This window comes from Cryptotermes secundus, unplaced genomic scaffold (assembly GCF_002891405.2).
Source record: "Cryptotermes secundus unplaced genomic scaffold, Csec_1.0 scaffold508, whole genome shotgun sequence".
Classification (NCBI taxonomy): Eukaryota; Metazoa; Arthropoda; class Insecta; order Blattodea; family Kalotermitidae; genus Cryptotermes; species Cryptotermes secundus.
The window spans coordinates 472,898-485,338 of NW_019733326.1; the positions used below are offsets into that span (position 1 = coordinate 472,898).

General features: G+C 42.9%; 1 protein-coding gene across 3 annotated transcripts in view; it reads right to left on the bottom strand.

Annotated features, from left to right (window-relative positions):
* LOC111868014 (CD109 antigen) overlaps window positions 1-12,441 on the bottom strand; it is a 126,988-nt gene extending 114,547 nt beyond the window's left edge. For 2 of the 3 annotated variants that reach the window (XM_023858351.2, XM_023858349.2), the window contains exon 1: window positions 12,290-12,441. The gene's annotated coding sequence lies outside the window, so the exon portion shown is untranslated. The remainder of the gene's footprint in view (window positions 1-12,289) is intronic. The other variant, XM_023858352.2, reaches the window with a different exon arrangement.

Consider the following 12,441-nt stretch of genomic DNA (forward strand, 5'->3'; position numbering starts at 1 on the left):
AATCCAAACCATCCCATCCTATCTCTCTAAGATCCATTCTACTATTGTCCACCCATCTACGCCTTGGTCTTCCTTGTGGTCCCCTTCCTTCTGGCTTTCCCACCAATATCCTATACGCATTCCTCGTCTCCCCCATTCGTGCTACATGACCTGCCCTACCAAATATGATTAATAATGAGTAATTTTTTTGTTAGGACAGAGCCCTCTCCTAACTATGATAATAAAGTTTGATGTCCTTAAAAGCGGGAAGTTTATAAACCAGCTGGGCGACTGCCAGATTCTCAACAAGGTTCCTCTTACTAGAATTATTTACTTAAGACCGCTGGTACCTCAAGAGTGTACTCCGGGATTCCGATATACTTATCGACAAAAACAAAGAGTTGTTTTGCTGTGCTCAAGAGACCGATCAGCCTGAAAATCAGGACGTCGAGTATTCTTTTTGAAGAAGTGCGGTTTTAACGGGAACTGAGGTCAGTGAGCCCAGCAACTACCCGCTGGCCAGCAGCTTCACAATGTCCCACCTCCAGGCACAGGGAAATAACACTGGCAGGTTCAGCAGTCTTGAAGAAGCCATGCTAAGGGTCATCGGTGAAGAACAGAAGGGAGACGGCTAAAGGGGATTAAAGAAATGATTAAGGATGAAAAGTAGATGTATTTGAGGGTCTCACGGCTATAGCTACGAAAATAATTTATTTTGGCAGTGACGTGCGGAAAGAGGCGTTTCGGAGAAGCGTCTTGCTCCATCTTAATGGCAGAGAAATAAGCCCCTACCTAGATGATTTGCGGTTCTCACAGCGATTAACTACTCTTAGTTGAAGAAGAATCACTGTGTCATTAGAAGGTTTAGTCACAGTGAGACTTCTAAGTCCGTTACCGGGGTACAACCAGTGAAGATTGAGAATCCTAGTAAGTGTGTAGCGGTGAACTGTAAATTGTGTAAATTAACGATAACGCTTTATTGCTTGTAAGTAAGGGTTGATTGTAAAAGGTGTTAATAAATCCATACATCCAATCCAAACCCCGTCTAGTAGTCAGTAATGCACGTGACAATATGATACAAGCTTGTTGCCTGTCTCTTAGATAATTTAGCAAGTCGAACATGAAGATGAACGAACGGTGAGTCACGGTGCATCATGGAGGGAGCGGTCATGGCCTACTTTAAACAATTCTCTTGGCACTGGCTGGTACATAAAATTCGAGGTCAAGGCACACAGTCGATAAGTACAGATCGTCACGGATTTATATGAAATGCTCAATGACACTTCAATCGGAGGGGAAAATACCTCAGTAACGTAATCAAAAGTAAGTAAAGGAACAAAAAAACAGTACCACACGAGAAGTACCAATTGCATTGTTCATCAAGGGAAGGTGAGTAGACCGGGTTTCTGTCCATTTCCCTAGAATTCTGAAAAACAAAATAAGATATATGAACGGCAAAAATATACAGTTATACCTGTAACAAGACGTCGAGACTGCCACATTTTCTCTAGAAAATCGGCTCACATATGGCGGTAAGGCTGTCAGCTTTACGCGCCGGCCGCATCTTTAACCCCTAGGAAGATTCCTGGTACTCATTTCTGTTAGAGAATGAGTCGATCACAGGGCCATAGTGCGGATGGAAGGGCTGGGTCAATCGAAAAATCCAATGACCTCATCGGGAATCGAGCCCGCGACCTTCCGACTTATAGCATAGTGCAATATACATAATATTACAATATTTTTTAGTCTTTCTTATGCTCTGAATAATCTAGGGCGATCAGTAGAAATAATCTTATAAGACTTAAATGTAAGTTAAGCCAAGTTTACGGTCCCCCCACCTTCCCAAAGGAATCCTGTCGGCGCACACGTACTCGTAACTCCTTCTACGTAGTTTAGCTTCCATTCTCAACTTCATGCGCATGTTTTCCTCAAAATTTCGTTTTCAAATGTGTACTTGCAATAACGTTATTTCTATGAAGTATCCAAAAAGGTTACGGAACCATATAAAAACAGCTGGTACCACAATTCTTTATGCTAAGAATAAGAGCTATCACAAGATTACCGTCTTTTCGCATGTGATGCCTTGTAGCCTGGTAGATATGTAACAACTTTTCGGCGGAATTTGTCTCCAAAATATTTACCACACTACACGGCGTAACATCCCAAAAGTCAGCCATTTTCACAGTTGTCGCTGTGAGAAACTCAAATCTAATGAAATGCTGTTTTCTGGGATGTGATGCCGTGTAGTCTGGAAGATATTTAACGTTTCGGAGGAATCAAACTCCTCCGAAATATCTGCCAGACTACACGGCGTCTTACCTAATACCGTAATCGCAATGAAGCGTTACAGCTTTTAGTATATAACGACGTGCAGTCCGTTGAAAGTCAACCGAGGTTTCAGTGTGTAAGAGAAAGCCGAGCAAGAAACCAGCGTGAAGCAAGCAGCATGCAGATCTCTGCTTGGTATCTCCACCACCACCTACATGATGCGCATCTTGCAAATCCTTAGCTGCTTCTGAGGTAATTCCACGTAGGAACCTTAAAGAAGCGCACTAAACATCAGTCACAGCCACCGCTCTCCAAGGACGATATTCGAACTGTGGGCTTCCCGAGAACAAAACAGTAATACTATTACACCGCTAAGTTTGGCCAGGACCTAAAACGGTATCCTACATTCGCTGGGAGAAACTAAAGAAAACCCTGTCAGGATATTAGAAACCCTCCCACACGAGAGAAGTGCATCCAAATTACAAAACAGGACCAGCAAAATGTTCAATTTTGGTTCCACAACACAGTTATTTTCATAAAATGGATACGGTACTGAAATTTCTGTTATGCGCGAGTTAGCCTGTAGAACTTTTCCCATTGGTGTCCTTACTTTCTCTTACAACAGCTTCCTCTTCATGCGGCAGAAGTGAAAGTGTGTGTTACATATGCATATGGACAGACATGCTTGAGACAGACTCCTCAAGCACGCGGTAATCAATTCATACCTAGAGAATCATTGGATTCTTCGGACTTTGTCCATCGTCCGGTGTTCTAGAAACTAGAAAACACAACGTTTCGGAAACTGCATCCGTTTCTGTCCTCAAGTGAGGACAGTGATTGAGGTTAGCTCTTAATAAGGTACTCAACAGAGTAGGTGTCTCCCAACCTCTTACCTGAGGATGGAAACAAATCAAGTTTCCGAAACGTTTTCTAGATTTTAGAATACTGGGCGCTGGACAAAATCCGAAAATCCAGTAATTTTGAGTATTATATACCACCGCCAGAACCCTTTAGAATGAAATTTATAAGGTAAAGAAAATGTAGAGTTATCCCTGCAACAGGCCGTAGAAGCCCATAGGGTTGTGAGACGTCGAGGGTCCCACATTTTCTAGAACAATCGGCTCACAGATGGCGGTAAGGTTGTCAGCCTTATGCGGCGGCCGCCCTTTACCTCAGGAAGATTCCTGGTACTCATTTCTGTTAGAGGCTGAGTCGACCTTAGGGCCATAGTGCGGCTGGAAGAATTAGGTCAATTGGAAAATCCAATCTTGTGCTGTATATGAACCGGGTAGACTTGAGAGAGACTCCTCATTCTTTCGGACGTGCACAGTATGTTGGACTTGAGGTTGTAACTGCGGTGTCTATGAACAGAACCATCTTCTGGGATGTGGCGCCGTGCAGTCTGGTGGAAGTCTACTGAGATTGCGGAGGAACATCACAGTGGACTTCTACCAAACTGCTCCATGTCGCATCCTACAAGATAGTCATTTTAAAGTAAATTAAGCACCGATAAAGCACGGGAAAGTGTAAGAGTTTCAAAATAGATATATTCTTCGCAGTTATGCTTCAATCACCGGTCTTGATTGACGGTGATACATAGAATCGTGAATGTTTATGTGAGAATTTATGTTCTCACGGTAGTAACTGCGAATATTACTGTCGTGTGGAATATGACGCAGTGTAGGAACGTGTTGCCTTCATCTTCAGTTATGAAACTGAAGATGGAAACAGTCGGTAAAGTGTCTACCAGACTACATGGCGACATATTCAAGAAATAAACTATATTCGTAAATATTCTACTTCGCAAATGTAATTAATATATAGTTAACACCCACGCCACGCAATAGGAATACATTTAACTCAAAACTTCGATTATACCAATACACGCTATTTACTTCCAGATATGAAACATAACAAATCCCGGAAGATATCATCTGCAATACGCGGCAAGAGGAGCCGGGATAGCGCAGTCGGTATAGCGACTGGCTAAAGGCTGGACGACCGAGAGGTCGGAGGTCGAGTCCTGGTAGGGTCAAGAATTTTCTCCACGTCGTTCAGACCGGCTCTGGGGCACACATCCAGCCTCATATCGAATGGGTACTGGGGCTCTTTCCCCGGGGGTAAAGCGGCCGGGGTGTGAAGCTGACCACTCACCTCCAATTAGTGCCGAAGTCAACAAAATATGGATCCATACAGCCACTCCACCACACGCCATGAGGGCGTAGTGCTTAATTAGTTAAGCACAGGGACAACTTTACTTTTACAACACATGACAAGAAGCACGGAAAGTAACATAGTAACGACAGGCATTTTAACAATCATCACTGACGTAGACATAAATTAGGGCAAGTGGATTCTAATGGGTTCTGACGATGGTGTATAACACTCAGAATTACTGGATTTTTGGACTTTGTCCATCGTCCTGTATTCTAGAAACTAGAAAAAGACAACGTTTCGGGAACTAGATATGTTTCCGTCCTCAGGTGAGGAGGGAAACACCTACTGTATTGGGTCCTTTAGAAAGAGCTAACCTCAGTCACTAGACAATCTATGACAAGTCAAAGTCAAAGTCAAAGTCACATTGCGACTGACAGTCTATCATGACCAGATATTTATTACTACTTGACAGTCACGGTCTTGTCTTTGTGGATCGCCCTCTCTGACGAAAGGACCGGTCTGTCTTTTGTCAGAGTCACTGTCTGCAGTAATACGTCATTTGCCATTATGTAAAAGCCATTTACATTTTACATGTTAAATGTGTTCATAAAGGTATGTAGAATATATACAGGGCCTATGTTAAGTCCGGGCCCAATACAGCAGATTATGCCCTATTTCTAGTTGCTTCCGCTACAACGCCAGTAAAGTCACTTGAACGGTCTTATGCTTGACCGCCGCCAAGTTTAAGCCTCTTATGCGTGGTACTTTCTATGTCGGGCTTCGCCTTGTCCAGTATTGCGAACATTTTCGTTATTGTGATTTTGTATGACTTCTGCCTGTTGCCTGCATAATTTTGTTATATATACGTTGCCCGCCTCTGTGGTCTAGCGGCCAGAGTTCCTGGGTACAGATCCAGAGGGCCGGGTTCGATTACTGGAGCTACCAGATTTTCTGAGAAGTAGTGGATCTAGAACGGGGTCCACTCAGCCCCGTGAGGATAACTGAGGAGCTATTTCAAGGTCTAGAAAACCAAGATTAAAGGCCGTGGTGATTCGTTGCGCTGACCACGCGACACCCTCTATCCGCTAAAGTTGGCTCGGTCGGTATAGTTCGCTTGCGGACTAAGACCACGGAGTTTGATAATCGTATACGTACGGAATTTTAAAAGCCATGTGTAAATCGCGAACCGGTGTGTGCCTCGAAAAACTGCCAATGGTGCGGAGTGCCTTGTTTTCCGGGTGCTACAATTTCATTAGATGAGCGTCTGCAACGAATTCCCAGGAGGGCAAAGCATAAGTCGTCATAGATCCAATGAGAGCTTTGTGGAGGTTCATTTTTGTGTTAGCGCTTAAGCGCTCACTTTTGAATAGCAATCCATGTCAAACTACAGCTATTTAAATACCCGAGACCAGGCTACGTCGATGGGAGACAACAGGAAAATCTGCAATAAAAACTGTGATAAAGCATGCACAGTCGTGGAAGTAAGACAGAAAGGGAGGTAAAAATTTATGCTACCAACCTAGCAGCAAACCAAGTCCATTAACACCAATGCATAGTATAGACTATCGGACAACAAAGTCTGAAAAACCACTAATGAAAAAGATAAAGTTGTCCCTGTGCTTAACTAATTAAGCACTATGCCATGAAGACGTATGGGGAGTGGACGTATAGACCCACGTTTTCTTGATCTCAGCACTAGTTGGAGGTGAGTGGTTAGCTTCACGCCCCGGCCACTTTACCCCCGGTACCCACAGGATAGGAGGCTGCGTGGACGACTTTGAGAAATGAAAATTCTTGCCCCCACCGGGACTCGAACTCCGACCCCTCGGTCCTCCAGCCACTAGCCAGACGCTATCTCGGATCAAAAACCCAATAATTCTAAGCATATTAGGATAATTCAGTATCGGGTGACGTATTTAAGAATACTGCCTAATGATGATCCAAATATGGATCGGAACTTGCAGCAGGCACTAAATAAAAACACTGTGATATTAGATTGGCTTAATTTTTGTAACTTTGTTGTGCTGACGGCCAAAAGCACCATATAGAGATATTACGCTGCATACACGCCATAACGAAAAATATTTGTATAAAATTTTTTATTTGAAGCTTATTTAATGACGCGGTCAGCAATTCACACCATGTACCGTCAAATGAACTGATTGATGGCAAATAATGAAACGGAAGGCAGTCCTGGCAAAACTTCAAGCTACTATCCTGGCATCTGCAAAATCTCTGCTGGGCGATTCGATGTCACGGCTGAGATTGGAAACAAGCCCCTAAAGGTAAAGCAAAGTTATCCCTATCCTTAATTAGTCAAGCACTATGTCGTGAAGGCATATGAGGGAAATGGAGGTTTAGTTCCACCTTTCTTGACCTCCGCACTGGATGGAGGAGAGTGGCCAACCTCACGCACTTGCCGCTTTACCCACGATGATAAAGCCCCGCTGACCATTGGATAGGAAGCTTGGTACATCCAAGAACCGGTCTGGCCCCTGTGGACAAGACAGAAATTTCGCACTGCCTGGAATCGAACCCGGACCTTTAACCCCCTGTCCGTCTATATACCGACTGAGCTATCCTAGCTCCGGAAAACGACTCCCTAACACAAATTACAAGATTTACAGCAGAAGTGGATGCATTATATATTAGTAGTTACATGTGCCGATCGCAGTGGCCGCACACTCTTAAGGCAGTGTTCCGCAACCGGTGTGCCGCGGCACACTGGTGTGCCGTCACAACGTGAAAGGTGTGACGCGAACTTTTACCTATTCTAAGAAATTAACTGTCGAATTTTATTCGTTTTTTTTTATCCAAGTTACCGTGTTTCATATGCTTGTATTTTATTCTCAGCCACTGCACTGATTAAATAAGATGATGCTTGTTTATTCTTTATTACATGCTGTGATTTTTTATGTACAGTAATGTTGTATTCTAAGAAATTAAACGTAAATTATTTACTCACAGCAGTTGTTATATCATAGTTTTCATTATTGATTTATTTTTATTTTTCTCGCATCTACGCAGCTTCTTTGATATGCTTGCCGCATGTTCTGTGTACGTGCTTTTCCCTAAAACTGCAGGGATTAGCAAGGGTTTCCCTGTCTTTTATAGCGCTGTTTTGGTATTTGCCCCTGTTTGTTAGTAGTTAGAGCTTCTTCAACTTTATGACTTTCTTCCTGTAACGATGCACCCACCGATTGTTGGACTTCATTTAAAATTATAAATATTTCAAAAATAAGTCGGTATAGTGTCACTTCTTCCGTTTGAAGAGTAGAGATCCCGCGTTTTACAATTGTTTCAGTTCTATCACAGCTGTGCTCTGAAGTAGTTCGCAAATTTTGGTTGCTAGTTAGAGAATTACAGATGGGTCGTTTGAGATGTCCCCGACTGTATGGCCACTTGCTGACGACAATAAAGTGGTGATGGACACAATTAAAGAACATTTAGAAATGCTGCAGCAGAAATTCAGTAAGTATTTTGGAGAGAGTGCACAAGATTTCGACTGGGTTCGTATCCATTTGTTGTGAATTCAGAACATCTTCCGATTAATACACAAGAGGAACTCGCAGATTTAAAAGCAGACAGAACATTGAAACTAAAACTTCTCGAAGTGCCTTTGGATACGTTTTGGTTGGCAATAAGGAGTGGATACCCGGCTATCTCCGAGATGGCAGTTAATGTGTTATTATTGTCATTTTCAACTACATATTTGTGTGAACTGGACTTCTCGACGTTAACTGAAATTAAGACATCAAAGATCCATCGATGAAGAAATGAGACTTGCGTTGTCAACGATTCCACCACGGATCAGTCGCCTGTGTGCAGCTACGCAGGCGCAAGTATCACATTGAAGGTATGAGTAGAATTACTGTATTTACTTTAATAGTAACTGAAGTGTATTTTCTACACTCTACAGTGAATTGAAGTTCATTAATTGTTAATAAAGGCACGAGTCGATTTCAGTTTAATGATAATAAAATAACAATATATTATAGTAATAAGTTGATCACGTTACGTATTTATATTAATTGTCTGATATCATGCGTTTTTGAGAGGAATAACATTTTGGTGTGCCGTGTTGAGGGATACTTCATGGTGTGCCGCGAGTAAAAAAAGGTTGCGGAACACTGGTCTAAGGCATGCACAGTCTTCGCCCGCTCGAACACTGGGGTCGTGGATTCGAATCCCACTCGAGGCATGGATGTCTGTGAGCGTTTATTCTGTTTGTGTTGTCCTGTGTGTAGGTAGCGGCCTTATGTCGGGCTGATCCCCCATCCAAGGAGTCCTACCGACTCTGAAAAATCGCCCAAGGTCCACAAGGGTTGTAGAGCCATAGATGGATCGATGGGTGGATGGATTGATGGATAGAGAGCGAAAGACAGACGGATACTACATGCATAATCTGGTTTAGAGACGTTAAAAGACTATTTTTCGGAGAAATGCATGCAACTTATGTTAAGGCAGGTTCTGTAAGTAGGAGTATGCAAAATATTATGGCGGCCTCGCGAAACCTACATTTAATTCAGAAGCTAGTCACATGAAATTTTGTAAGAAGATCACAAACTTCTCAATGAAACATATTTCTGTGTGTCAACAATTACAAATGTGATGATGCGACTATCTGATGTCCTATCTTGCATATAGTTTCAATACGTAGCAGTGCAAATTGTACGTAAAAATATACTGTGACATGACTTCTTAAACACTGTCCGTTGCGTGGAAACGGTTCGATATAAAGAGTTATGTTACGACTGCAGATCAGTCTGCCAGTCTTTCTTGGTGTCAAGCCCCATTTGGAGCCCAAATACACATTTTTGTTTCTGTCAGACAGTTGCGGGTTTTGTTGGTATGGGACGAGAGGACAGGTCTGTCGTCTACCGCGGTCATACTCAGCAGTACATGTCATCTATATGTCGGCATTCTACTTATTCAATTTCACTCAGTTGTGAAGAGTCTGGTTCCTTGTGGACATTACTATTTACAGCTTCACTTCACGAGGCCGAGCCATAGCTCAAGCTGTTAGTCGCTGGCTTCCACCGCGGTGGCCCGGCTTCGATCCCGGGTCTGGTCAAGTAGGTTTTGTGGTGAACAAAGTTGCGCTGGGGAAGATTCTTTCCGAGTACTTCGGTTTCCCCTGCCAATCTTCAATCCACCAATTGCTCCACAATCACCCTCACCTGGGGCTGGTACAATAGGCCAGAAGTGGCTGCAGTACAAGGGACTTAGTCCCACCCCATTAGCAATAAAAAAAATTAATACAGCTTCACGTGTATGTATATGCTTGGCAAAGCAGATCATGCCCAAACTTATGTACCTTATGTTACAACGGCTGCCTAATCATTTGAACTGTCGTACGCTTGAACGCCGTTGAGCTTAAGCCTCTTATATTTTCTGTGTCGGGCATCAACCTTTCCGATGTCGCGAACATTTACAATTTCATGATTTTGTACGACTTCTGCTTGTTGCCTTCACAATTTCGTCATGTGATCATAAGTGTACGGTTCTNTTCACGTGTATGTATATGCTTGGCAAATCAGATCATGCCCCAACTTATGTAGCTCATGTTACAACGGCTGCATAATCATTTGAACTGTCGTACGCTTGAACGCCGTTGAGCTTAAGCCTCTTATATTTTCTGTGTCGGGCATCAACCTTTCCGATGTCGCGAACATTTACAATTTCATGATTTTGTACGACTTCTGCTTGTTGCCTTCACAATTTCGTCATGTGATCATAAGTGTACGGTTCTTGTAAAGCCATGTGCAACTCGCTGATTGGTGTGCCCCTGGTTTTGCAAGCTCTGCAGTTCCAAAAGTTGTGTATCTGCCGAAAATTCCAATGGGGGACAAGCGTAAGTCATTACTAATCTGCATTAGTGCTTCATGGAGAGTTAGTTTAATGTTAACGCTTAATCGCAAACTTCTGAAGAGGAAACAGGCTACAATACATGTTCGCTAGGTCTTGGCTTCGATCATTTCTATATGAAATCTCCACATAATCACCTTTTCGAAGATTACACCAAGATATTTTACATGATTCATGAAGATGTTCCGTCTATTCTATGTGAGGTGAGCCTCTGGTGATCTAAGTCGCCCTCCCCCCAAAAAAGGAGATAGCGTCATGTCAAAAATAATGATAGACACATACATTCCAAATGCTCACATTTTTATTATGCACGTTCTGAACATTGCTTTGCATTCTTAACAGAATGTTAAGCTCACACGGCCTTACGACTCTCAAAAAATTCAATTCGAGTGTTCAAATCCTGTCCTCTGGCGAAGTTAATCAGTAAATTTATCCTCAAACCCTACTTAACATGAACCGGAATAGCTCAGTCGGTATAGCGACCGACTACGGGCTGGACAGCCGGGGAAGGGAACAGAAACTTTTCTCCACAGCGTCCACATCGAGCCTGGGGCCCACCCAGCCTCCTATCCAGTGGGTACCAGGGTCGATTTCCCTGGGGGTAAAGTGGCCAAAGCATGAAGCTGACCACTCACATATAATGCCAAGGTCAAGAATGTTGAAGCTGTACCTCCACTGCCTCACAACTCTTCATGAAATGGTGCTTAATTAATTAGGCATAGGGACAACTTTACGTTACTTCTTTCTTCCCTTGCTTAACAGAAAAAGTTCTAAAATTGTATTCTATCCAGTACTTTCATAGGGGAAGGAGAACGAAAAGTTTGGCGACTTCGAGAACTGGTATTCAGCCTGACATTCTGTGACAAACAGCAGTAACGATTTATACTTATTTTCGGAAGCAGATGAGTTCCTAATTGAGATTTTCGTGGTCTTCCTCAGTCCCTTCAGGCAAATTCAGGAACAGTACCTCGATTAGAACACAGCCGCTTTCTTTAGAATCCCTCATTCGTCCACCGCTCCACCTCTCGCTCTACATCGTCAAGCTATTAATAACGCAGTTTAATAACCCAGAAATTTAAAACTTACACATGAGGATTTTTTTTTCCTTGGCACTACAGTCCCGGTGGGCCTAGGCCTACCTCCATGAACTTCTCCGTTCACTTCGGTTTTTCTACATCTTACACATACGGTAGGACTCCTTGGGCGAGTGACCAGCTCGTCGCAAGGCCTCTACCTGTAGACAAACACAGAAAAATGTACACAAACATCCATGCCCTGAGTGGGATTCGAACCCACGAGCTCGGCTTCCGAGTCAGCGAAGACAGTGCATGCCTCAGACCGCTCGGCTACCGTGACCGGCACACATGAGGATTACACTTTCAAATTTAACATCCAAAGTTTTGGTAAAAGAAACTGCTAATGAAGTTACTTCATTTAAAAATCGTCGTTTAAACACGAGTCCTATTAGTATGCGCTGAAAGGTGTTCATGTAGGATTTCAGGTCCTCACATCGGTCGTCATGAACATGAAATCAGCATTAAGAAGGCAGCATGCTCTACTTGCTGGAGGTAATATGTTCCTCTCAAGCGTCAGGTGACGTTAACGGAATAAACGGCGTTATATAGCAGAAAACGGAACTCTTCAAGGTTGTTCATAATTGGTACATTTCGCAGGATGCCATTTTCTTGGTCCTCACCGTCTAGCATGAAGGTTCAGAATATAAATCCCGTACTATAATATATAAAAATTGCCATTCTTTCAGATTTGTATTATTCAGAACGACTCCATCTCCATGGCTGTCACATTATCCGAAACGAGGATGCGAGGACAGCACAGATATACAATCCGCTCTTGAATTCTCCTCGCGACAACGGAAGTAACAATACAAAACATGTCTCAAAAAACGTGCAACTCACAACATGAACACAAATGCATCAGTGTATACATATCTACACTATATTTCTCCTTGCTCTAACACACATAATACTCTAGGAAACACTTAATAAAACAATCCTACCTTGAGCTGTTTAAAATTCAGAACACCACAAGTATGGAGTTCATCAAATGCTATCACAATCACAAACCCTTAAAACTGTACGCTGCACACCTTCTTCTGACAGCGAACCTTGACCAACTAAACGAACTAAACTTCTTACACGCGCGGAATGA